The sequence below is a fragment of the Bombina bombina genome, chromosome 4 (genome assembly GCF_027579735.1).
Source record: "Bombina bombina isolate aBomBom1 chromosome 4, aBomBom1.pri, whole genome shotgun sequence".
Taxonomy (NCBI): Eukaryota; Metazoa; Chordata; class Amphibia; order Anura; family Bombinatoridae; genus Bombina; species Bombina bombina.
This window is the reverse complement of record NC_069502.1, coordinates 1,096,359,087-1,096,385,842: the sequence shown is the minus strand read 5'-3', so window position 1 is coordinate 1,096,385,842 and position 26,756 is coordinate 1,096,359,087.

The window sequence follows — 26,756 nt, the reverse complement described above, 5'->3', positions numbered from 1 at the left end:
GCTTTGATTCTTTGATTCTGCGACAAACGAAGCAGCTAAATAACGAAGGGTTCTTGTGAGATAATCTGCATACAACTACCCACTCGTTCGTGCTGCATACATATAATAGTCATACGATTTGACTGTTTTTTATCTACATATGAACTTTTAATCGTTTCTGTATACATACATATATGTGTTAATAAATGTGATTTTTAATACACTTTATGTATCCTGCTCCTTTCTGCCCCTATATACCCCACACGGTCCCTATTTTGGAAGTGGAATAATACTCCACAGCAAGAACTGGGAGACACAGAGACTGGATTATTACAGCCAAGGATTTAATAGACCTAGATGGGAAGCTGAAGGAGGCAAGCAGAAAGAGATATCAACTATAACCTGTGTCTTATCTATACCTCATATCGAGTGAGGTCAAATCACGTGAGTGGTTCTATTGTTGTTTTATTAGTCCACCTATTGGTGTAAACAGGCTTCACTAGGAGTGCCTTTCTTGTGCGCTTCTCTATCCTTTACCTTTTCAGAAAACTCACTGGGAGGATCCACTTGTTCAAGAGGACTCTCTCATTATCAGAAGAAGCAGCAGAGAACTAGCAGGCACTTAGGAACTGTTAGAAGATTGGTCATTAAGTGACTGTGCTACTAACTACCCACACAATTTATAAGAGACTTGCTAGACTAGCCTTGTACCGTGGTGATACTGGTATTGTTTTGTATATTTGGTGTATTTTGGGAAACTGATTGTTCCATTAATAATATACTACATCTAACTGTACCTATACAATATACTATACTATATATGTGTATGTAATAATACCATCCAATATAGCATACTGCACGTGTATCCAGGTACACTTCCTATTGTCTAGCAATATTATCCACCTTCAACATGTATATATATATATATATATATATACACATATATATATATATATATATATATATATATATATACATGTAAACATAAATACACATTTATACACATATATACAAATATATATGTATGTTTAGACATGTATATATATATACAGCATATATATATATATATATATGAATATATATATATATGTATTTAAACATTATAGTCCTTTCCATTCAAATACCTTGTCATATACCATATACCTTTTAACCCTTAAAACTTTTTTTAAATATTTATGTGAATCATTTTTATTACATATTGTGTAGCACTTTATTTTAATGTATTTATGTTGTGTTTATTGCAACATTTTTTGTAGCCTTAACCCATTACACAAGGTCTTCAAGTGCGCTAACCTGTAGAGCGCAAATGTAGTTTGCAGTTGAGCGTTTGCATTTACTTTCAACTTGTAATATGTGCACAAAATAACACGGGTGTGATATTTCATTATCGAGCACAAGTTAAGTTAAACTTCTACTTGTATTCTAGCCCTTTGTTAGAAATGTGCACAATTTTGCAGATCAGTAATAAACCCACTAAAATGCTTGGTTGTACGAATATCTTATCTTCCTTGATTATTGACCAGTGGTAAATGAGTTTGCACACTGCTTTGAAAATCACTCAACACTATGTAACCGGTTAAGGAAACGTGCTGCATTTTGCTGCAAACCTAAGTTACAGAATTTGAGCGTTTTCATCTCTGTCACGTGTGTATATGCCTTATGTGCATTCAATAGGGAAATCACATGCACAGGAAAAATCATAATGTTTCTCAGAATAAATAAGTGTATTATAAAAATGCTGATTTTCAAATGTAATCACCATGCAGGTAATATATGGGAAGCCAAATTGCATGCTAAACTAAATTTTCACACCTTTCCTTTTCTAGATCAAACAGAGTTTCAGGCAGAGCTACTCATGTGTTCTATGATTTAGTTGAGAAGAAACGCTATCACCAAGAAATAAAACAGGAGAGCATTGAGATTAACAGTACGCCAAAGGTTTAATAATGTTTACAATCCTTGCTGGGTTTTCACAATACTGAAGGGCGACAATCCAGAGGAACGTAAACCTAGTCTATTATTAGATTATCTCAACCTTTGGAAAAAACAAGTTATATTCCATGCGACTGGTTCTCTGCACTGGTACTCATGTCCCACTAACAAAACTTGATTTATTACTATCCCGCTCTGGATGAATTAACCAGCAGCTAAACCATCTGTGCTCATGAAGATATTCCTTAAGCCTCAGCCTGATAAATAGAGTTAATCTGTTTTTTAATATCATGTTTAATAAATGTTTTTTGGGGGGTTTTCCCTTGAGTTACTAACACAAATCGTATGTTGTTTTGTGGTTGGGGTAACTTCCAGATTACGCACCAATGTTTTACCTTAGCAAGTCTCTAAAATTGGTTATGAAAATCATATAAAGTAGCAAAAATGTCTATTAAAATATTTATGTTTTAATAAAATCTATCTTTTTGCAGTATGTTTAAAACAGCAATATAAATAATGTATTTACAGTCCTTAACCCCTTAAGGACAAGGCCATTTTTTTGTGTTTAGCTGTAATTTTCCTCTTACTCATTTATTGTACCCACACATATTATATACCATTTTTAGATACTATTATTTTCATCATATCTTATAATTTAACATTAAAAAAAGTATAATATATGATGAAAAAAATGGAAAAAAACACACTTTTTCTAACTTTGACCCCCAAAATCTGTTACACATCTACAACCACCAAAAAACACCCATGCTAAATAGCTTCTAAATTTTGTCCTGAGTTTAGAAATACCCAATGTTTACATGTTCTTTGCTTTTTTTGTAAGTTATAGGGCCATAAATACAAGTAGCACTTTATTATTTCCAAACCATTTTTTCAAAATTAGCTATAGTTACATTGGAACCCTGATATCTGTCAGGAATCCCTGAATATCCCTTGACATGTATTTTTTTTTTTAGTAGACAACCCAAAGTATTGATCTAGGCCCATTTTGGTATATTTCATGCCACCATTTCACTGCCAAATGTAATCAAATAAAAAAAAATTGTTAACTTTTTCACAAACTATTTCACAAACTTTAGGTTTCTCACTGAAATTGGCACAAATGGTTGTAAATGCTTATCTGGGATCCCCTTTGTTCAGAAATATCAGACATATATGGCTTTGGCATTGCTTTTTGGTAATTAGAAGGTGCTAAATGCCGCTGCGCACCACACTTACATTATGCCCAGCAGTGACGTGGTTAATTAGGTAGCTTGTAGGGAGCTTGAAGGGTTAAATTTAGCTTTAGTGTAGAGATCAGCCTCCCACCTGACACATTCCACCCCCTGATCCCTCCCAAACATCTATCTTCCCTCCCCCACACCACAATTGTCCCCACCATCTTAAGTATTGGCAGAAAGTCTGCCAGTACTAAAATAAAAGGCTTTTTTTTTAATTTAAAAAAAATATATATATACTGTATATCTTTTCAGCTGTGATGGACCCTCTCCCCCTTAGCTCCCAACCTACCTGATCCCCCCAAACAGCTCTCTAACCTTCCCCCGCTACCTATTTGCTGCCATCTTGGGTACTGGCAGCTGTCTGCCAGTACCCAGTTTGCCTCCCAAAATTTTTATTTTTATTTTTTTTATACAATTTACATTTTTCTGTAGTGTAGCTGCCCCTTCTCAATACTCCCCTCCCTCTCCCCCTCCCAAATCCTTTGATCCTTAATTCCCCCCCCCCTCTCCCTCCTTCCCATTCAATTACATTGGTGGAATTGGTTGCTGTGCACACGCACACACACGTGCATGCATGTGCCCCCTGCAGCCCCCCCCCCGCACACTCCCAGCACCCGGCGTGTACATTGCGCATACAGGAACCAGATGCCAGGTAGTGATGGGCTGCCCACCTGCCTCCCTGCAGCTGCTCCCACCTACGATCGGCACCATCGCTACCGGTGCAGAGAGGGCCACAGAGTGGCTCTCTCTGCATCGGTCTTGGAAAAAATGTATTGCAGTGATGCCTCAATATCGAGGCATCACGGCAATACCTTGAAAGCAGCTGGAACCGATCAGGATCGCTTCCAGACGCTTTAAACCCTTAACGACGTACAGGTTACGTCGCTGGTCTTTAAAGACCAGTTTATATGTGATGTGCCCTGTACGATGTGTGTCGTTAAGGGGTTAATGTAAATATATATCAATGTATTACAATAAAAAATAGCAAACACTGATTAGGTATTTTTTTTACTTTTAAATGTCAAATAGAAAAACAGCACCTTTCAGGAGTATGTACAGGGGCATGGAGATGGACCTGCCAAAACCAATAGACCAACTGCATTAAATAAATACTGCTTTAGCCACCTTCTTTCTTAAAAAGGACCTTTATTCATACATCAGGGTCCTCAGGCTTGTAATTAACAATGTTTTGGAGATACACAGAGGGGATGGAGGGTTCCTCACAGGAGGTGCGCTTGGGACCAAACAGGAGAAGCAATCATGAGCGATAGAAGGCAGCTCTCTTGGGAGATGTCGATTCGCAGGAGATCTAGAAGAGAGATAAAGAGGCGCCACATAGAGTAGTACAATCTCGAACGAAAGTGACAGCTGGAGACCCAAAATCTCTATAGAATAGCCTCTCACCAGATGTTGCGGCACAACCGGAGTGTCAGACCAGACAGCACGGGACCTTTCCAGTCGCCCATAGGACACAGCGGCAGCTTCAAGGCACGTCCCGACTGAGCAGGTACCGGGGCTATCCAATCTGAGGAACCAGAGGGCCAAAAGTCAGCAGATCTCAGATTCGTTAAAAGCACAAAGGAGCACGGATAGTAAAAGTACAAACTTTATTTTGTACACAGTGTCAGTAGCATAGTGACATGTTTCTCAGCTTAAAATACCAGCTGTTTCATCAGGCTACATGTGGACCTACAGTTGTAATCAAAATTATTCAGCTCCCATTGCAAATCAGGTTATTGTCAGGTTTATTGTCAACATTTACAGACTGTTGGCTATTTGCAATGAACAAATCAAACAAAAGCAATTAAAATAGCTCAACACAATGAATGTTTTAAGTTTTTCCCCAAATTCAACTGAAAATGCAACTTTTAATGAATTCTGTAGTCTCAAAATTATTCAACCCCTTCATGGCAGGCATCTTTAGTACTAAGTAGAGCACCATTTTGCTGTTATGGCTTGCTGCAAACAATCTGCATAGCCAAACCAGCTTCTGGCAGCATTCCTGAGGAATCTTAGCCCATTCCTCATAAGCAATGGCCTCCAGTTCAGTAATATTCTTGGGTTTTCATGCTGCCAACACCTTCTTCAAATCCCACCAGAGATTTTCTATGGGGTTCAAGTCAGGTGACTGTGATGGCTACTGTAGAAACTTCCAGAACTTCTTCTGCAACCAAGCCTTGGCGGATTTTGAGGTATGCTTGGAATCATTTTCCTGTTGGAAGGTCCAATGTCGACCAAGCTTCAGATTCCTCACAGACAACATGACCTTTTCTCCTACGATTTCCAGATGCTTCAATGAATCTATCTTGCCTTCCATACGCTGCAGGTTTCCAATGCCAGATGATGCAAAGCAGCCCCAGAGTATCACCAAGCCACCACAATGCATTGCATTATTAAAGACCCAGTGAGTGCTTCTATTTACTCTTGGATTATATTTATATAATATATATATATTTATATATATATATATATATATATATATATATATATATATATATATATATATATATTTACTGTATATATATATATATATATATGTGTGTATATATATATATATATATATATATATATATATAGTATATATATTCTATGGATTATTTAGAATATTTTACAGTATGTTTAATAATTTATATTAGTTTATATTCATTTTTAGCAATATTTCAATAACGGGCCTTAAGAATACTAAGTTTTCATGTGCGTTAACCCAACCAAATTAAGAGGTAAATTGAGAAACGAGATGTGCAAAATGCATATTTTACATTCCTATGTTCTTCACATAGAAAATAAGGTACTTTTTATTATTAAATATATATTTTTATATTTATATATATCGGATACAAAGGTATTAGTATATACACATATATATAGAAATCTGTATTTAAGAATAAAAAATGAAGAACATTGGAATGTTAAAAATGTACAGTAAATATACAGTAAAACACACATACATATGTATACACACACACACATACTGTATATATATATATGAAGTCATGTATATGTATGTATCTCTATGTTAAAGCCATTTGCAGCCTTTTTTTTTCTAACACCTGAGACCTCATATATTTGAGCCCATATAACTTTTTGATGCAATATTTTTTTATTAATTTTTATCAGACAGTGTTATTATGAGTGTAACTACTTTTTAATGTATTTTGGATGTTTTTTGTGACACTCATAAGTCGGGATAACCCAGCGCACGTTAAATTAAATTGCGCTCAACCAAACAAGTTTACTTTTAACTTGTAATACACTACTTCCGACGTGCTCAAACACATGTGATAAACCCGATATTGATTGCGTGCAACAGTTGGCATGCCATTTGTAATCTGGCCCAGAGTGGGTATGTCAGGTACCCTAAATTCTGAGGCAATAAGCACTGTATGTTCACAATAAAGCTTTAACTAGTCAAAAAAGTATGAAGGCACATCACACTCTACGTGTTTTTAAAATTCAGTGTATGTACACAGTATAATGCGGACAGACTGGAATACAGACAAATGTTTTAATTATTGTTCTTAGGTAAAGTTAGGTAAAGTTAAAACTTTCAGTTAGCATCAACCTATGACACATTTTCCTCAAAATATTTATAGACATTTACAGGTCTTGACTATAACCAAATATATGTCTAGGCATTTAATAGCAGAACAGTCAATTTCATGAGCTCCACAAATTCCCCTACATCTTACCCTTAGACCTGCAGCTCCTCTGTCAATAACATACCCATCACCTTGCCCATTTAGCCTCTTGGATGGCAATATTCTCAAATCATACATGAGATCTGTGGCCCCTCTGTCGGTTACATATCATAACAAATCAGCTTCTTTGAGCCACAAGTTTATATAAATTCTCAGATCAGACCCCCTATGCTGTAGCACTGCTCTCAACATGACCTGGAGGTCTCTGGGACAGGGAGGTGAGAGAACATGGGGCTGTAATAGGAAAGCAGATTGCAGGCATGTAACGGGTGGAGCAGTTGGAGACACTTGTGCCATGGTTGGAGCCAAGGCAGTCCCTAGACCTGGGACATATGTTCTGGCCTGGGGATTTACAGGTGGGAAATTCCTCCACAGATTAGGTTGTGCAGACCTTCTGTAACCAGCAAGTCGATAACAAGTCAATATCAAACTTCATATCAGATATCTGACTGTGCATCCTCTTGCCTTAATGGCACTGTCCAGAACTCTGTGGCTGTTGCTTCCCATACACATAATGGCATGTCATGGCAAAGTAAGTGGAACAGAACTACTGGGTTTGACAAGGACAGGCAGAAAAGGATATCCTGGCATGCAAAACAGGTGGCCTTCAACAAGTTATCAATTGTCATACATACTATGAGCAGGTGGGTGTGGCTTTAATCCACTGGCTTGGAGCATGAGGAATTTGCTTTGTTTGGCCAAATGCCAGTCCAGAACTTAATATGAATTACTCTATTTCCTAAATTAGCAACAATGATGCTTTTAAAAGCTACAAAGATAATTAATCAGGTTCACAAAATGCAGAAGGCGACTGCTCTAATTGTTACTGACAAAAAACAGAACCAATATTAAGAAACGTCTCCACAGACAGAAGAATATCCATTAAAAGAAGATTGATGTTAACATTATGCAGATTGTTATTTATCAAGCTCCAAATGAAGATTGATGCCCCTGTTTCCGCGCAAGCCTTCATTCTTGCCGGAAACAGAAGCTATGAAGCTGCGGTCTAAAGACTGTCGCTCCATAACTTGTCCACCTGCTCTGAGGCAGCGGACAGAAATCAGCCCAATTGGGTTGATTTACACCCCCTGCTAGTGGCTGATTGGCCGCGAATCTGCAGGGGGCGGCATTGCACAAGCAGTTCACAAGTACTGCTTGTCTAATGATAAAAGCCTACAGCGTATGCTGTCGGCATTTATCGATGTGCGGCGGACATGATGCGCTACATTGTATCATGTCTGCTCGCACTATGATAACTTGGCCCCTTAGACTGCAAGCCTCCTATTTTCCTTGCATAACTAAGACCACTGAATGAAAAAAATATTGATATAGACTTGAATTGTTAAAAATGTTTTACACAGTGAAAGTACTCTGCAAGTAATATTTTACTCATCTATACCTCCTTTATTTTTTGTTAATTATTAATGTTCCATTTATTTGAAATCATCTTTAGTATCTACATTTAGTAAATCCTAGTTCAAACTACAAGCATTATCATAAATATATTGATGGGCAAGGATGCAAGAATGAGCAATTCCTGATACAAATACCGAGATGATGACAAGTAGGTGTGTACAAAGCCAGCATCTTTCAATTTTATTTCAATATTAAATATAAGAATATAAGCAAAATCTAAACACATTTGCTTTCCACCAGGCTTATAAGATCAAGGTCTGTTTGTCAACAGATCTCCAATAATCTCAGCTTCCAGTGAAACATGAGATGAGTGGAAGAAAACATGTCAGGGCTTGGAAGCAAATAACTAGACAAAAATAACTGGCATGAGTGTTCCTCATTCAGACTCATCTTGTGTTTCAAAGATAAATTCAGCCACAGGGTTCATCCTTGTAAATTGTTAAAGCTAACACTTAAATGGACATAAAAGTGCCAAGAAAATGCATGAAATATATAACACAATTTTATTGTTGTACTGTTGCTTGCATATAACCATGGGCTAGATTATCATTATCATTTGTGCGCAACTATCGGGTTTTTGCGTGCCAGTTAAATTACGCCCGTGTTACAAGTTGAAAGTAAATGCAAACTAGTGAGCACATTTGCAATTTACGCTATTGTGTAAAAAAAGTGTCACAAAACACATCAAAAATACATTTAAAAGTACAGTTATACTCATAATAACACTAATATATATATATATAATTTATTTTTTTAAATGCAATAAAAAGTTATAAGGGCTCAAGGATATGAGATGTCAGGAGAAAAAAAGGGGCCAAAAGTGTTTTTACGTATGAATCCATAGGAACACATATAAATATATGTAAGTATATAAATATATACAGGCATACCTAAGAGATATTGCAGTTCAGTTCCAGACCTCCGAAATAAAGTGAATATAGCAATAAAGTGCCCGGTTTTAAAAAAATTGATTAAAAACAGGGGCACTTTAATTCATCAAAATGTACATTTCACTCCTGTTGTGAAAAAATATTTACCTTTTAATCTTGACAGCAGCTCCAGCTTCCTCCGCCCATCGCAAAGCCTCTTCCTGGGTCTAAAATGAGGAATCTGGCTTCCTACAATCAGGGCGTTGAGTCAGACATTGATTCCCCCGGGGGGGAAGCCGTGATTGGAGGATGACCTATCCATCATTTCTGACATCAGAAATGGCTTGCAACGACCACAACAGGAGTGAAATGTAAATTTTGATGAATTAAAGTGCCCCTGTTTTTAATCGAATTTATAAAAACCGGGCACTTTAACATCAAAATTTACATTCACTTTAAGGCCCCTATTTAACAAAGGTCTTGCGGACCTGATCCGATCAGGTCCGCAAGACCTCGCTGAATGCGGAGAGCAATACGCTCTCTGTATTCAGCATTGCACCAGCAGCTCACAAGAGCTGCTGGTGCAATGCCGCCCCCTGCAGACTCGCGGCCAATGGGCCGTCAGCAGGGAGGTGTCAATCAACAGGGAATTGTGGCGATTCCTGTCTGCCTGCTCAGAGCAGGCAGACAGGTTTATGGAGCAGCGGTCTTTGTGACCGCTGCTTCATAACTGCTGTTTCTGGCGAGTCTGAAGAGCTTGATGGATAGGCCCCTAAGTATGCAGTAGCATTATGTCTAAAAAACAATGTACAAATCTTAAAGGGACACTGAACCCACATTTTTTCTTTTGTGATTCAGATAGAGCATGCAATTTTAAGCAACTTTCTAATTTACTCCTATTATCAATTTTTCTTCGTTCTCTTGCTATCTTTATTTGAAAAGGAAGGCATCTAAGCTTTTTTAAGGTTCAGTACTCTGGACATCACTTTTTTAGTGGTGGATGAATTTATCCACCAATCAGCAAAGACAACCCAGGTTGTTCACCAAAAATGGGCCGGCATCTAAACTTACATTCTTGCATTTCAAATAAAGATACCAAGAGAATGAAGAAAATTTAATAATAGGAGTAAATTAGAAAGTTGCTTAAAATGTCATGCTCTATCGGAATCATGAAAGAAAATATTTGGGTTCAGTGTCCCTTTAAGTAAAAAATATTTTATTGCTAAAAAATGCTAACCATCTGAGCCTTCAGTGAGTCATATTATTTTTTGCTGGTGATGTGTGTATATATACAGTAGGTGTGTAAATATGTGTATTCATGTGTATTTATGTGTTTATATGTGTATACAGTATATGCTGGAAAAATGGCGCAGATATACTTGCTCAACACAAGGTTGTCATAAACCTTTAATTTGTGAAAAGAACAATATCTGCAAAGCGCAATAAAACGAAGTGCAATAAAATGAGGCATGCCTTGCCTATATGCATGTATTTCTATACATGTGTATAAATGTATTAATATGTGTATATATGTATTTATAGATGTATACAGATATAAATACAGATATACATATGTATAGAAATGCATACATATATCTCATTGCAATCCTGCGCTCGTGTTTGTGCACGCTGGCGGCTGCTATTTTTTTGTTCTCAAAAAAGTCTATGGAAAAATACTATCCTGTGTTCGCAACTTAGCAAGAGTGCAAAAGTTTTACTTGTGACCTGTAATACGTGTGCAACTGGGAGCACAATGGTAAAAAAAAGTTGAGCAATAAAGCACTCACGGGAGCACAAATTTGCACTCACTCGTAATCTATCACCAGGTGTTTAACACCCGTAAATAGGTTAAACATATAACTTATGTCAGCCCCAGTGCAGCAATGCACTTCTGGGAGCTAACTGAACACATTTAAGGGTAGATTTATTAAGCAGCGGATGCTGCAATATACCCCCGATGTTTCCAGATCGCTGGAAACAAGAGTTAAGAAGCAGCGGTCAAAAGACTAAAAAAGTGATGTCCAGAGTTCTGAACCTTAAAAAAAAGCTTAGATGCCTTCTTTTTCAAATAAAGATAGCAAGAGGACAAAGAAAAATTGATAATAGCAGTAAATCAGAAAGTTGCTTAAAATTGCATGCTCTATCTGAATCACAAAAGAACAAATGTGGGTTCAGTGTCCCTTTAAGATTTGTACATTGTTTTTTTAGACATAATGCTACTGCATACTTAGGGGCCTATCTATCAAGCTCAGAAAGGAGCTTGACGGCCCGTGTTTCTGGCGAGTCTTCAGATCGAGTACGATCGTGTTGATTGACACCTCATTTCTGGTGGCCCATTGGCCGTGAGTCTGCAGGGGGCGGCGTTGCACCAGTAGATCTTGTGAGCTGCTGGTGCAATGCTGAATACGGAGAGCGTATTGTCTTGTGTACCTGATCCGCACTGTCGGATCAGGTCTGCAAGACCATTGTTAAATAGGGGCCTTAAAGTGAATGTAAATTTTTATGTTAAAGTGCCCGTTTTTTAAAAATTCGAATCAAAACAGGGGCACTTTAATTCATCAAAATTTACATTTCACTCTTGTTGTGGTCGTCGCAAGCCAGAAATGATGGATAGGTCCTTAACTCGTCCGCCACCTCTGAGGCAGCAGACAGCAATCATTCCGATCATATACGATCGGGAGGATTGACACACCCTGCCACAAATCTACAGGGGCGGCATTGCACAAGCATTTAACTAGAAAGTTTATAAACATGTAAATATTTATTAAAAAAACAAAAATGTGACGAATACCCCTGGCTACCCCGACTGGGTAGCTCCGCCAAACGGGTCCTGCTTCCTTCCTGCCGACTGCAGCTATGTAGCTTGCAAGTGACCACAGCCTGTAGCCACCCCTGATGCCCAACAGCACCAGTACTCAGGGTCCCACCCTGTGGCAGACTCCAACTACCCAGACTGGATAGCTCTGCCTGAGGTTCCTTTCTCTGCCTGGAACAGGCTGCTATGTAGCCCAGGAAAGTTATTTTAGCTGGAACCAACCCAAATAACTAGACACACTAGCATTCAGGTTAGACAGGAACTGATTTTATTGAAAACATGCACTCCTTTTCTACAGACAGCTCATCTTGATAAGACCCTGGACAATCCCACTATTTTTCCACCATTCCCGCCCCTTCAGACAGCCCAGCACCACAGTCCAAAAATCAGCATGATTCGTTACTGGGGACCGGAGTTAAAGTCCGTTGAAGTTATGGGGTTAGGGGTGTCCAAAACCCCCGGTTCCCAAAGGAGCTCCCCTCCAGCAATTCCACCACCCCTTGTACTCCCCAGGGGCTACTAATCCCCAAAAGAGCGGAGCTCGGGGGCACATGGTTGCTGGAGCGACCTGGGTTAAAGTTAGCGGGTGTTCTGCTGTCCTGGGGCCGATCGGGAGTTCCAGGAGCCTGGCCAGCCTGAGAGGGGTTGGGCGGGTGTCCGTTGTGAGGTGGCCAACCGGGAGTTCCAGGAGCCCGGCCAGCCTAGGAGGGTTTTCTTGGTCATAAACCAACTCTTCTCTGAACACAAAAGGAAGCCAGAACAAAGCAAACAAACAGCTTCCAGAGATGGTGGTTGCTCTGAGGAGCCCAAAACCACTGAGAAACAACAGGGGGGTGGGGATTTAATCCTTGCAGCCCAGTATCCATGACAACTCCCCCCTTCCAGTTCGGCAGACCCGGCTAGACCCCCATGGGTCTACTGGGGATGTCCGAGCGAGGAGCATTCTATTTCAGTCTGCCGGGAAAGTCCATCGGCATTCCCATTGCTCTTTCCCGGCCTATACTGAACATTAAAGTTAAAGGGCTGCAGGGCTCCATCTTAGTAGACGTCCATTATCTCCCGACACTCGATTAAGCCACACCAGGGGGTTGTGATCGGTGAGGACAGTGAAGGGTCTTCCATAGAGATACGGTTGTAATTTCTTGAGGGCACATACCAGTGCCAGGCATTCCTTCTCCACCGCCGCATAGCCTACCTCCCTGGGCAGCAGTTTCCTACTGATGTAGGCTATGGGGTGGTCTTGTCCTTCTTCATCTAGCTGGCTTAGTACTGCTCCCAATCCAAACATGGAGGGATCTGTGTGGACACAAAACTGTTTGGTGGGGTTAGGCGTGGCCAGGACTGGGTCAGAGATCAAGGCAGACTTGAGGCTCTAAAAAGGCGTTTTCACATTCTGAGGACCACAGTACCTGTTGACTACTCCTTGAGGGGTCTCATCCGGCCCGGGGAGCTCTGGCATGGGAAGGCTCTCCGAGTCTTCCATAGCCGGGGCACAGATAGTGGCTACATCTTGGGGTCTATCTACATACTCCTTGAGCATGTTCACATGAAAGGTCCGTTGGACCCGATCATCGGAGCATTTTGCTACAAGGTAGGTGGTGTTATTCAATTGTTCCACCACCCAGTAGGGCCCTTGCCAGTAAGCCTGTAACTTGTTAGTTTTGACAGGTTTCAAGGCAAGAACCCTCTGCCCTACTGTGAGAATTCGGCTACGAGCATTACGATCGTACCACCGTTTCTGTCTCCTTTGGGCACTCTGCAGGTTCTCCCACACCATGGCAGTCAGGTCCTTCAGCCGATCCCTGAACTTCAGGACGTACTCCACAATGGAGGGTCCTTCCTCCCCTGCTGATCCCTCCCAGTGGGCTCGCAACAAGTCTAGGGACCCCCTTATTTTCCAGCAGTTCAAAGGGTGAAAACCCGGTGGATTCCTGGGGCACCTCTCTGTAGGCAAATAGACCTCCTATTTGCCTACAGAGAGGCAGGAATTTTTCCCAGTCTTTGTGATTAGCCGAGAACGTCCAAAGCAATTGTTTCAGTGTCCCGTTAAACCATTCACAAAGCCCATTGGTCTGGGGTGATAGGGGGCACTGTACAGGGGTTTTATCCCACACAGTTCCCATAACTTTTGGGTGACTTCCGCTGTAAACTGGGTCCCCTGGTCAGAGACCATTTCTCAGGGGAAGCCTACCCAGGTGAATACCTGGAGCAACGCACTGGCCACCTGGAGAGGTATGGCCTCTGGATACCTAGTGGCATAGTCTACTACTGTGAGTATGTATTTTTTTCCTGGAGGGACTAGGTCTAGGTAGGGGCCCTACTATATCCACAGCAATTCTGCTAAAGGGTTCATCAATAATGGGGAGAGGGTTAAGGGGGGCTTTCGTATGGTCCCCGGTCTTCTCTACCTTTTGACACACTATGCAGGTCCTACAATATTCCTTAATTTCTCGCGTGATTCTGGGCCAGAAAAAGATCTGAGTAAGGCGATGGTGTGTACGGGAGTTGCCTAAATGCCCGGCCAAGGGGATATTGTGCCCTATTCGCAGCAGGTTGGACCGATATTTTTTCTGTACCACCAGCTGACGTTTGGGCACTGGCCCTTTCTTCCGCCGGGAGACCCGATACAACAGGCCATTTTCCCATTGTAACCATTCTTCCCCGGGGCCCTGGGGATCAGTCCCTACTCGGTCTCGGAAGGGGGTAAGGGTCGGGTCGCTCAGAGTCTCTTGGGCAAATTCAGAAGAGAAGGCCCAGGATAGTTGGTTGGGAAGGAGGGCAAGGAGCGGGGTTGGGTGTTGGGGCGTGAGGGTAGGCTGTCGGGGAAGGAGAGGAGTCGGGGTGTGGGGTCTTACCTGGGTCCCCAGCTGTGGTATGTTGGCTTGTCGCTGAGCTTGCCTGCGGGTGGTTACTGGGCAGGTGTCCAGGGGACTATCGCCCAAAAAGGTGGAAACAAGTAGGCCAAGGTGGTTTTCTAGTACAACATCTGCGGGAAGATCTGGCATAATGGCCACGTCCATAGTGCGGGCTCCGGCGCCCCAAGGCAGATGGACACAGGCCATAGGGACTCGTATTGTGGCACCTCCGGCCACTCGAACAGCAAGAGTTCTCCCAGTAGCGGTAGAAGCGGAGGCCAGATGAGGCTGGATCAGGGTAATGGTGGATCCAGTGTCCCGTAACCCCTGAGCTGCCTTTCCATTGACCCAAACGGTCTGGCAGTGGTGCTGACGGTTGTCTGTGGAAGCCAGGTAGGCTTCTTGTAGGGTGCCAACCTCCTCTTCAGCCCATTCAGGATAGTCAGCCGGTGCATAAGCATAGTGGGCAGCGGCTGGGTAGGTTGGGGCGGGAGCTCTCACCCAAGCTGTGGGCTGGAGGTGTCTTGGCTGAGTGGCTGGCTGTTGTCAGACCCGACTTGGGCATTCCCACCTGAGGTGGCCCGGGGTGTCCGCAGGAAAAACATCCCTGTGAGTCCCTGACTCCGGCCGGAGGGACAAAGGCCAGATGGCCAGGAGTCTTATTGGTAGCCACTGGTGGTCGGACTACCACCAAAGCTGTGCGGGGAGTCGATTGTGGGGCAAAGCCAACTTGGCGGCGGGCATCTGTGTACTGATCTGCTAGGACAGCCACCTGGTCTGCTGTGGTGGGCCGCCGGTCCTGGACCCATTCTTTAATCTTGACTGGAATATGATTATAAAAATGTTCCAGTAGAAAAAGCTGTGACACTTCTGCCCCAGTAGTGGCCTTGCAGCCAGCTAGCCAGGACGTCATCGACCTGGTGAATTAGTGGGTCCATTCTGTGAAAGGCTGTTCATCCTGCTTCCTTAGTGCCCGGAACTTCTGCAGGTGGGCCTCCGGTGTGAGCCCATATTGGGCAAGGATACGGTCTTTCACCTTGTTATAATCCTTTTGGTCCTCAGAAGGGGTAGCGTGGAAAGCTGCCAAAGCCTGCCCTGACAATTTACCGATCAGGACAGACAGTCTATCGGCATAGGCTACCCCCTGCAGTTCGCATTGGGTCTCAAAGACCTGAAGGTAACAGTCAATATCCTCCTCCTCTTCCTTGTAGGCTTGAAAGGCCCCAAGGGGTAGCTTGTGCGGTCGAAGAGCTGGCACTCCATGGGCTGATGGAGCCCCTCCTATGGACTGGTGGATTTCTGCTAACTTGAGCTGGGTAACATCCAAAATGATGTTGGTGATGACCTCTTCTGGTGGCCGGGTGTCATATAACGCCAACCACCACTGCACTTCACGCTGTACATCAGACGTGGATGTCCCTGGGGTAGATACTGTCCTTGCGGCTGAACTTGGCATTGTAACAGATTGCCCCGGTCATCAACCGAACTGCCGGCCACCTGGTCCTCTCCCAGCATTTCTCTGGTGGGGGTATTTCTGTTCCTGGTACCAGCAGTCTTTCCTTGAGTCTCCATTCAATATTACTTCTAGCTGGTGGTTTGAATGTCCCAGGAAGTTGGAAGCATCCCACTGCTGCCAGCCAATGTGACGGATACCCCCGGCTACCCCGACTGGGTAGCTCCGCCAAATGGGTCCTGCTTCCTTCCTGCCAACTTCAGCTATGTAGCTGGCAAGTGACCACAGCCTGTAGCCACCCCTGATGCCCGACAGCACCAGAACTCATGGTCCCATCCTGTGGCAGACTCCAGCTACCCAGGCTGGATAGCTCTGTCTGAGGATCCTTTCTGTGCCTGGAACAGGCTGCTATGTAGCCCAGGAAAGTGATTTTAGCTGGAACCAACCCAAATAACTAGACACACTAGCATTCAGGTTAGACAGGAACTGATTTTATTGAAAACATGCACTCCTTTTATACAGACAGCTCATCTTGATAAGACCCTGGACAATCCCACTATTTTCCCGCCATTCCCACCCCTCCAGACAGCCCAGCACCTCCATAAGAGCCACAGTCCCACTTAATCCCAATACATATGGGTGGCATTTTCGGGGTGATCCCAGTAGAGCGGGGGCACTTCTAGGGTGTATTTTTAAAGCTCTCAGTCCCCAGATTCCACAGTCAAAAAATCAGCATGATTCGTTACTGGGGACCGGAGTTACAGTCCATTGAAGTTATGGGGTTAAGGGTGTCCAAAACCCCTGGTTCCCAAAGGTGTTCCCCTCCAGCAATTCCACCACCCCTTGTACTCCCCAGGGGCTACTAATCCCAAAAAGAGCGGAGCTCTGGGGCACATGGTTGCTGGAGCGACCTGGCTTAAAGTTAGCGGGTGTTCTGCTGTCCTGGGGCCGACCGGGAGTTCCAGGAGCCTGGCCAGCCTGAGAGGGGTTGGGCGGGTGTCCGTTGTGAGGTGGCCAACCGGGAGTTCCAGAAGCCCGGCCAGCCTAGGAGGGTTTTCCTGGTCATAAACCAACACTTCTCTGAACACAAAAGGAAGCCAAAACAAAGCAAACAAACAGCTTCCAGAGAGGGTGGTTGCTCTGAGGAGCCCCAAACCACTGAGAAACAACAGGGGGGTGGGGATTTAACCCTTGCAGCCCAGTATCCGTGACAAAAACCATCACATTTTGCTGCACCAAAAAAGTAGCGATTTTAAAATGGGGGGATAAATACATGTTGTGTGACCTAATGAGATTTGTTTAGGGCAGCTTTTTATTTACCCTAATGGAAGTTCAAAATAGTAATATACAAAGGAATTTTTCCTTTAATTTAAAATATGCCCTTTTTGGGCCAGATTACAAGTGGAGCGCTGTTTATCACTTCCGCTCCCGCGCTTACTCCGCTAGAAATACTTTTTTGCATGCGTTGGGCAGCAAGTATATTACGAGTTAAAAGTAAAAAGTTATCGTTCACGTGCTAACCCAACGCACGCAGTTAGAATATCTCGACCGCATTTATTCCCTAACAAGTCCCGCAAACTCAGTTAGCAGGTGCTAACCCAACATGAAAATATTAATATTTCAATACCAATGTTCTTCACATAGCAGAATATGTTTTATTTATTTGTAAATATATATTTTTTACATATATCTGATGGAATTTTGGTACAATATACAGTATATCTATACCTATGAGTGTAACTGTACATTTAAATGTATTTTTGATGTGTTTTATGACATTTTTTATTCGAACATAACAGTTAACCAGTGCTCTGAAGTTTTGCTATCCTGATGCACTTTAAATTAAATCGCACTCAACCGTGTTTACTTTCAACCTGTAATACACAATAAACTAGATATTGCTCGAGAACAAGATTAAGCGTGCCACTCGTAATTTAGCCCTTGCTTGGGTAGAAATATTATTGTCTTTTTAATTTTGAAATATGTTTCTTTTAATAGCGTTTCAAATCTTGTTACATAATTTCATAGTGAACGTGTCAATGTCCAGAATGGAACTTTGTTAAAATGACAAAATAGTTTACATTATATGCCCCTTCTAAGAGCGTTAAGGTTCTATCTGTATTGAGTCTGCAATATTATGCCAAGATGTACTGCTAATTAAACATTGCAAATAAGCTTCTATGTTTTAGGTAGCAGTGTATATATTCTTTTACAACAACAAATATAGCAGGGCGCCACATGGTATAATATCTTCTCAATAGTCACATGGCAATAAATATTATAAAAGACTCACTCACAAAGTGATTGCCCTCCAGGTGCTGTATGTGCAGGCTAGGACTTCACAGATGCCAGCTCAACTGCTCACTCAGGTCTCCCACCACTCACAATCCGGTCTTGCTGATGACCTCAAAGGTATCTCCTTGCCAGTCTCAAAACACATATTCTGTGGGGGAATAAATACTCCACTGTCCACCCGCTTGCAGGGGGTGTCAATCAACCCAATCGTTGTATAGGATCGGGCGGATTGATGTCTTCAGCCTTTGAGGCTCGCACGGAAACAGGGGCATCAGGGGCCATTCGGCCCTTGATAAATCAGCTCCTAGCTCTCCACTCACACAAACCCGACACACACTAAATTTGTTTGTGCTCGAGAGAACATGTTTCTCTGAACTAGTAATATGTGCGCAAGTTAGTGCAGGTGCGATATTGCTTATTGCGACATGCACTAACAATAGCACAACACTTGTAATCTAGCTCTAAATGTTTTTAAAATGGTTTAAATAGATTTATCCTTAACAGTATTTAATGGGTTAATATGCATGTGTATTTTGCTAATTAATATATGTGTTGTGCTTTTTAAAATTATTTCTTCTGTTTTAGAGGGCTAAGTCTCTGATTAAAGAATATTGGGTAGCCCAAATGCGTCAGACCTTTTCACATCAACTAATGTCTTTTGATGTTATATTAATTGATTTAATAAAGTTTGGACTTTAATATAGCGTTACTACCTTTGGACATATTTCTATTTCTTTTGATTAGTGAGATAATGAGCATTCATATTAGCAGTGTGTTTTTTTGTCTTTTATTTGTTGTAATCAAAACTACATGCTGTCTGGAAAGTAATCTGTATATCCAGTACCCTGTGATTCCAGTGAGAGGAAGAAAAATACCAGCATCTGAGACTAAGCTTTACTCTTTGATTTTGGACATATGACCAAGGGTTATTTTTTATATGGATGGATCACACATTAAGGTATGAATTCATGTTAAAAAAATCACAGTGGAAGTCTTTGAATTGCTTATAAACCATACAACACCTTCTCCTTTGTTCATGCTATGGGTTATTTGATTATTTACCAAATCATATCTTTTTGCAGGTGTGCAGAATATACCATTGTTAAAGTAATTTTATTTTCCAGGGTTTAAAGTCCCTTCAACGTTGCTATATCCCATACAGCCTCCACACATCAATAATTTGCACATTTTATCAGTCCCTAATTGTCTTTAGCAGAAGATATTAGATAAGGGAAAGCTAGGTTTCAACATGGCTATGTCCATTATTTTACAGAAACTAAGAGGATTTGGAAGGCAAAATGAAACATTTTGGCCCATACTACTAGTAAGCACTATTGATAGTGCAGGGTGTGCTATCAACATTGTGGGATCTGTTTAGAATAGCACTAGTATTATAAGTGAATGACAAAAAAAGTTTTAGCAGAGAAGGTTAGAGTAGCCGACATATTATTAGCTTGCCCCATACTTTCAGTGGATATGCTGGCCGCTTAAGGGGTCACCAAAACTGGAGACCTGAAGTAAAGTGTTAGGGCTAAAATAAAAGAACAGATTAAACAGATTAACATAAAGTATATCGGGGGAGTCTCTGAGCAGCGTTCTTGAATAGACGCACTTTCCAGTAGCTTCTGATGCTTGCTGACAACCTGCCATCTTATACAGCATTCAAAGCTGAACTAATTACATATTTAAATCCTCACATCGTAAGCCTTTATTTAAAGTTTTATTTGCTGTTTTCATGAAACGGGGCTCACGGATCGGAAGTCAGGGGCCTAAGCGACGGCTCACTTGCCAGCACCTCCCCCCCCCCCCCCCCAACCGGATCTCTGTTTTTTTTGCCATTCCAGGTGAATAAACTGCCAAATCACTATTACATATATCACACACCAGCTCCTCTATTTTCTTGGGGAACTTTACAAATCTTTGCTGTAATTCTGCAAAATGGCAAGCACATGGGGAAAGCACCTGTTAGCATGTCTAGATGCTCCCAATTTAAAATTAGAAAATGCATTCTTATCCTTAATGAATAAAATGCCATCTGTTTTAAACCTAACATCTTTGAATGGTGAAGAGGTGTGTACAGCCTCATGTCAACATAGTAAGGTACGATATGAGCCTCAGTAACTGATACGCAACATGGTCATGTTGCGTAACGCACAACCCCGCCAAATGCCCTCCTACACCAACAATGATATACTAACCACACTGTCTGACTCTAAGATTATACACACAGATGGGGAAGTGATTATTCCTACAACTCAACCAGTTTTAATGCACTTCTCCACACCACCTAATATTGAAATTATGCCAGCATTGGGGAGAAGAAACTCTTACACTGTTCACTCATCACCAGACCAACATACAAAATTGGCGACAGAGGATAAAAAAGGATCCAACACAGCTGATGGTGATTGATTTTTCTGACAAAGATTCATCGGATAACCTCTTGACAACAATCGTTGATTTGAAAGCACTGGAACATGTATCTTCTTGTAAATGGCTGTTACAACAGAGATACTTTTCTCTGGTTGCATTACTTAGCGATACTCTTATGCTCAAGACAGGGACAGCTAAAACAGATATATCTATGGAACTTCTCCTTGCACTTTCCCTCTGATAGAGGTGTGCATGGATATACCTATTACTCTTTCAAAGAACACTTAAGTGAAAGTCTGATGAGAATATGCCATGTAACTTTACAAGAGCAATATGACTATCAAAGAATAGTATTTTTATGTCTCAGGCTTAAAGAGACAGTCTACAATAGAATAGTTATTGTTTTAAAAGAATCATAATCCCTTTATTACGCATTCCCCAGTTTTGCATAACCAACACAGTTATATTAATAAACTTTTTACCGTGATTTCCTTGTATCTAAGCATCTTCTGACAGCCCCCTGATCACATGACCTTTTATTTATTATCTATTGACTTGCATTTATTTGTTGTTGTGCTAAATCTTAAATTACTCCCCGGGCATGAACACTGTGTTATCTATATGGCTCACATGAACTAGCCGACTCCTGTTGTCAAAAGCAAATAAAAAGCATGTGATTAAGAGGCTGTCTATAGTGGGAATTGGTAGTAAAAGCATTATCTATTGTTTTAAACAATAACTATTTTAGTGTAGACTGTCCCTTTAAAGAGGGCTTTGCCTTAATCCCTAAATAAACCTATTGTGTAAAACTGACAACTAATATTCACCCAAATCTTTACCCAAAAATACTTATTCCCTGGTTTACCATTACACCTTCAATAGTGCTGAATTTGTTTTAGAATTACCATTTTGGAGAGCATTTGTTCCTTAATTATAACATTTAGTTGACACCATTTTATCTCTATTTATACTCCTAGTTTTCAGATAGCAGCAATTTTGAATAGCCCTTTAGTTTGCATTGGTTTAGTTTTATTTTGTAAGTAAACTAATACTATACCATGAATGTCTTTTTCTTTCACTTTTGTTTTTGCAAATGTTTTCATTTATTGTTTAATATGTTTAATATTGTTTCATGTTTAATATTAACCCTATACTGATTAGCACATTTAATAATGTCCAAGAGTGTCCTGTACAATATAAATAGGGTAGAAAAACAAACAAAAAAACAAAAACAAAAAAGAATGTGGACTGTTATTTTGAATGTTTAATACTGTTTTTTTTCGGGTATGGTATGAAATGAATACTTTATGTAAACATTTTTTCTCTGCAATTGTTTGTATTTTATTTGCTAAGTCCTCAATAAAAAAATAAAATGATTATCACACATATACAATTTATATACAGGGAGTGCAGAATTATTAGGCAAATGAGTATTTTGACCACATCATCCTCTTTATGCATGTTGTCTTACTCCAAGCTGAATAGGCTCGAAAACCTACTACCAATTAAGCATATTAGGTGATGTGCATCTCTGTAATGAGAAGGGGTATGGTCTAATGACATCAACACCCTATATCAGGTGTGCATAATTATTAGGCAACTTCCTTTCCTTTGGCAAAATGGGTCAAAAGAAGGACTTGACAGGCTCAGAAAAGTCAAAAATAGTGAGATATCTTGCAGAGGGATGCAGCACTCTTAAAATTGCAAAGCTTCTGAAGCGTGATCATCGAACAATCAAGCGTTTCATTCAAAATAGTCAACAGGGTCGCAAGAAGCGTGTGGAAAAACCAAGGCGCAAAATAACTGCCCATGAACTGAGAAAAGTCAAGCGTGCAGCTGCCAAGATGCCACTTGCCACCAGTTTGGCCATATTTCAGAGCTGCAACATCACTGGAGTGCCCAAAAGCACAAGGTGTGCAATACTCAGAGACATGGCCAAGGTAAGAAAGGCTGAAAGACGACCACCACTGAACAAGACACACAAGCTGAAACGTCAAGACTGGGCCAAGAAATATCTCAAGACTGATTTTTCTAAGGTTTTATGGACTGATGAAATGAGAGTGAGTCTTGATGGGCCAGATGGATGGGCCCGTGGCTGGATTGGTAAAGGGCAGAGAGCTCCAGTCCGACTCAGACGCCAGCAAGGTGGAGGTGGAGTACTGGTTTGGGCTGGTATCATCAAAGATGAGCTTGTGGGGCCTTTTCGGGTTGAGGATGGAGTCAAGCTCAACTCCCAGTCCTACTGCCAGTTTCTGGAAGACACCTTCTTCAAGCAGTGGTACAGGAAGAAGTCTGCATCCTTCAAGAAAAACATGATTTTCATGCAGGGCAATGCTCCATCACACGCGTCCAAGTACTCCACAGCGTGGCTGGCAAGAAAGGGTATAAAAGAAGAAAATCTAATGACATGGCCTCCTTGTTCACCTGATCTGAACCCCATTGAGAACCTGTAGTTCATCATCAAATGTGAGATTTACAAGGAGGGAAAACAGTACACCTCTCTGAACAGTGTCTGGGAGGCTGTGGTTGCTGCTGCACGCAATGTTGATGGTGAACAGATCAAAACACTAACAGAATCCATGGATGGCAGGCTTTTGAGTGTCCTTGCAAAGAAAGGTGGCTATATTGGTCACTGATTTGTTTTTGTTTTGTTTTTGAATGTCAGAAATGTATATTTGTGAATGTTGAGATGTTATATTGGTTTCACTGGTAAAAATAAAATAATTGAAATGGGTATATATTTGTTTTTTGTTAAGTTGCCTAATAATTATGCACAGTAATAGTCACCTGCACACACAGATATCCCCCTAAAATAGCTATAACTAAAAACAAACTAAAAACTACTTCCAAAACTATTCAGCTTTAATATTAATGAGTTTTTTGGGTTCATTGAGAACATGATTGTTGTTCAATAATAAAATTAATCCTCAAAAATACAACTTGCCTAATAATTCTGCACTCCCTGTATATATATATATATATATATATATATATATATATATATATATATATATATATATACATATATATATATATAAATATATATATTTATATATATGTCTTTTTGTGTCTTTTGTGCTAAAAATATTATATATTATATTATATATATACTGTATATTTATTAAAATATTTATATATATATATATATATATATATATCTTAATTTAAAACATAGTTTAAAGAGACAGTATACATCAATTTTCACATAACTACATGTAATAGACACTATAAAGAAGAATATGCACAGATACTGATATAAAATCCAGTATAAAACCTTTTAAAAACTTAGCACACCTTCATCTTAGCGCACTTTTGGGTAAGCGATTGAGTAAAAGTTAAACCTTATGTTTTGTAGAGTGCTCTTTGAAGTCTATTTGTTGAGGGATTTAGAGCAGACGCTCTACCTGACCTCCAGATATTAGTGGAGTTGATACTTTTGTTCTAACATTTTCCTTACAACTTGTCATATGGAAGTAAAAATAGGAGGGCTATGGATTGCATTCTAGGGATGTTAGTGCACCATAGTGCTACTATTGCAATGCTTCACTTCTAATCTAGGCCTCTTCAATTTTGAATGTCATATCCCTTTTCTTGGAGCATAAATCCAACATTATGCAAATCACCCACACAGAGTTACTGATTCATTGAATACCTTACTTTTCATCCAGCTGAGAAAGTATACAGGAGAGAAATTCCATTATTGCAGCAGGTGCATTGGTACCAGGGCCCCAAGTGCTGGGGACCCATAGCAACCAGTTCTACATAAGTGTGTTTATAATAATATGTACAATCCTAATGCAGGGGAGTCTTTTGTTAGTGAAGGTTATCTATCTATCCACAAAAATCATCATACAGAGCAGCATGTATACCATTGCTTTTGCTTACTACAGTTACCTTTGAGGTCCCTCTGTAGAGTAGGTCCATTACTGAATTATATCTGGTGTATAGTTCTGTCTTATTTTGATTCCAGGTGAAATGATCATTGACTTCCTAGCTTGTAATTAATCATTTCAGTTTTTACAGTATGTCTAAAAGTATTTATCATCTTTCTAATGCATCTTATTTTCAGTAATAAACCTTTTTCATGACAGAGTCAATATAATTACAGAGATATGAGACATGTTGAGATTGTAATATAAAATGTTAATACTTTCATTACTTATAGAACCACTAAATACAGTCGAATTTAAAAACCTGACAAATACACAATAAAAAGACAATTGATAGCACATATTTTTAATTTGGAATGGGCAGTAGAATATTTTCTGGCAAATTTCAAAATTAATTCCGTTTCCCTCCCCCTCATATATCATGTGACAGCCATCAGCCAATCACTAAATGCATATACTGTGCACTTTTGCACATACTCAGAAGCAGCTGGAGCCTCAGAAAGTGTACATATAAAGAATCACACATTTTGATAACGGAATTATATTGTAAAGTTTTTTTCTTTTTGTAATTGCATGCTTTATCTAAATAGTAAAAGTTGACTTTTGACTTTAGTGGAACTTTATTGTGCTACACTAGCAAGTAAGTTGTGGGTTTTCCCTTTCTAAGAATGAGAAGTTCACATTACTGTTTTTATAATCCTAACCCTACCTGTATATGTCCCTTGTTGGCCAAATTTTTCCACTTCTCCTCAAAGAGGTTGGAGTCTTTCCTGTAGGAAGCAGAGAGCTGAGAATACAACATTCTACAAAATTATCACTTGATCAGTGCAGAAACACATCTATAGCTCTCTTTAACTGGCTACAACAGAGATAAGATAAAATACATAAGGGTTTTCAAAGGGTATAATATTTGACTACAAAACTATGCAGTGGAGTATTTTGTAAATTTTAGACTTAGGAGTCTATTTATGTAGGTGCGGACAGACATGATCCGCTATAGCAAATTATATCCACCGCACATCGATAAATGCCAACAGCATACGCTGTTGGCATTTATCATTGCACCAGCAGTTCTGGTTAATTGCTGGTGCAATACCGCCCCCTGCAGATTTGCGGCCAATCGGCCGCTAGCAGGGGGTGTCAATCAACCCGATTGTATTCGATTGGGCTGATTGCTGTCCGACCACAGAGGTGGCGGACGAGTTAAGGAGCAGCGGTCTTAGGACCGCTGCTTCTTAAATTCCACTTCAGTTGGAGCTGAAGCGGAGAGGGTCGGAAGTAGCATCCGCTGCTTCATAAATAGACCCCTTAAAATGAAAGTCAATCCTAGTGTTTGTGAAACAAGTGTTCGCGTTTAACTAAAAAACATCACATAGAAATATGTATTTAAGAATAAATAGAACATATTCTGCTATGTGAAGAACACTGGAATGTGAAATATTAATATTTAATGTTGGGTTAGCGCACTTGAGAAAATGTGATCGGGTTTGTGCAAATTGTTGGGTGTTAGTTTTCTTCTCACTTTTCACGGTCACGATATTCGAAGTTCGCCTTTTTACACAAGTCACATTAGCACTCGTGCAAAATGGTTTACTTTCCACTTGTAATAAGTGCGCTACCTGACGCGAGCAAAAAGCTTACTTCTAGCAGAGTTAAAGCGCAAGCAGAAGCGATAAATAGCAATCCGCTTGTAAGCTGGCCCTTAAAGGGATACTAAACCCAATTTTTTTATTTCATAATTCAGATAGAGCATGAGATTTTAAGCACCTTTCTAATTTACTCCTATTATCAATTTTTCTTTGTTCTCATGCTATCTTGATTTGAAAAAGCAGTACTGTAAGATTTAGAGCCAGACCATTTTTTGTTCAGCACATGGGTAGCACTTGCTGATTTGTGGTTAAATGTAGCAAACCAATCAGCAGCTCTACCAAGGTGCTGAACTA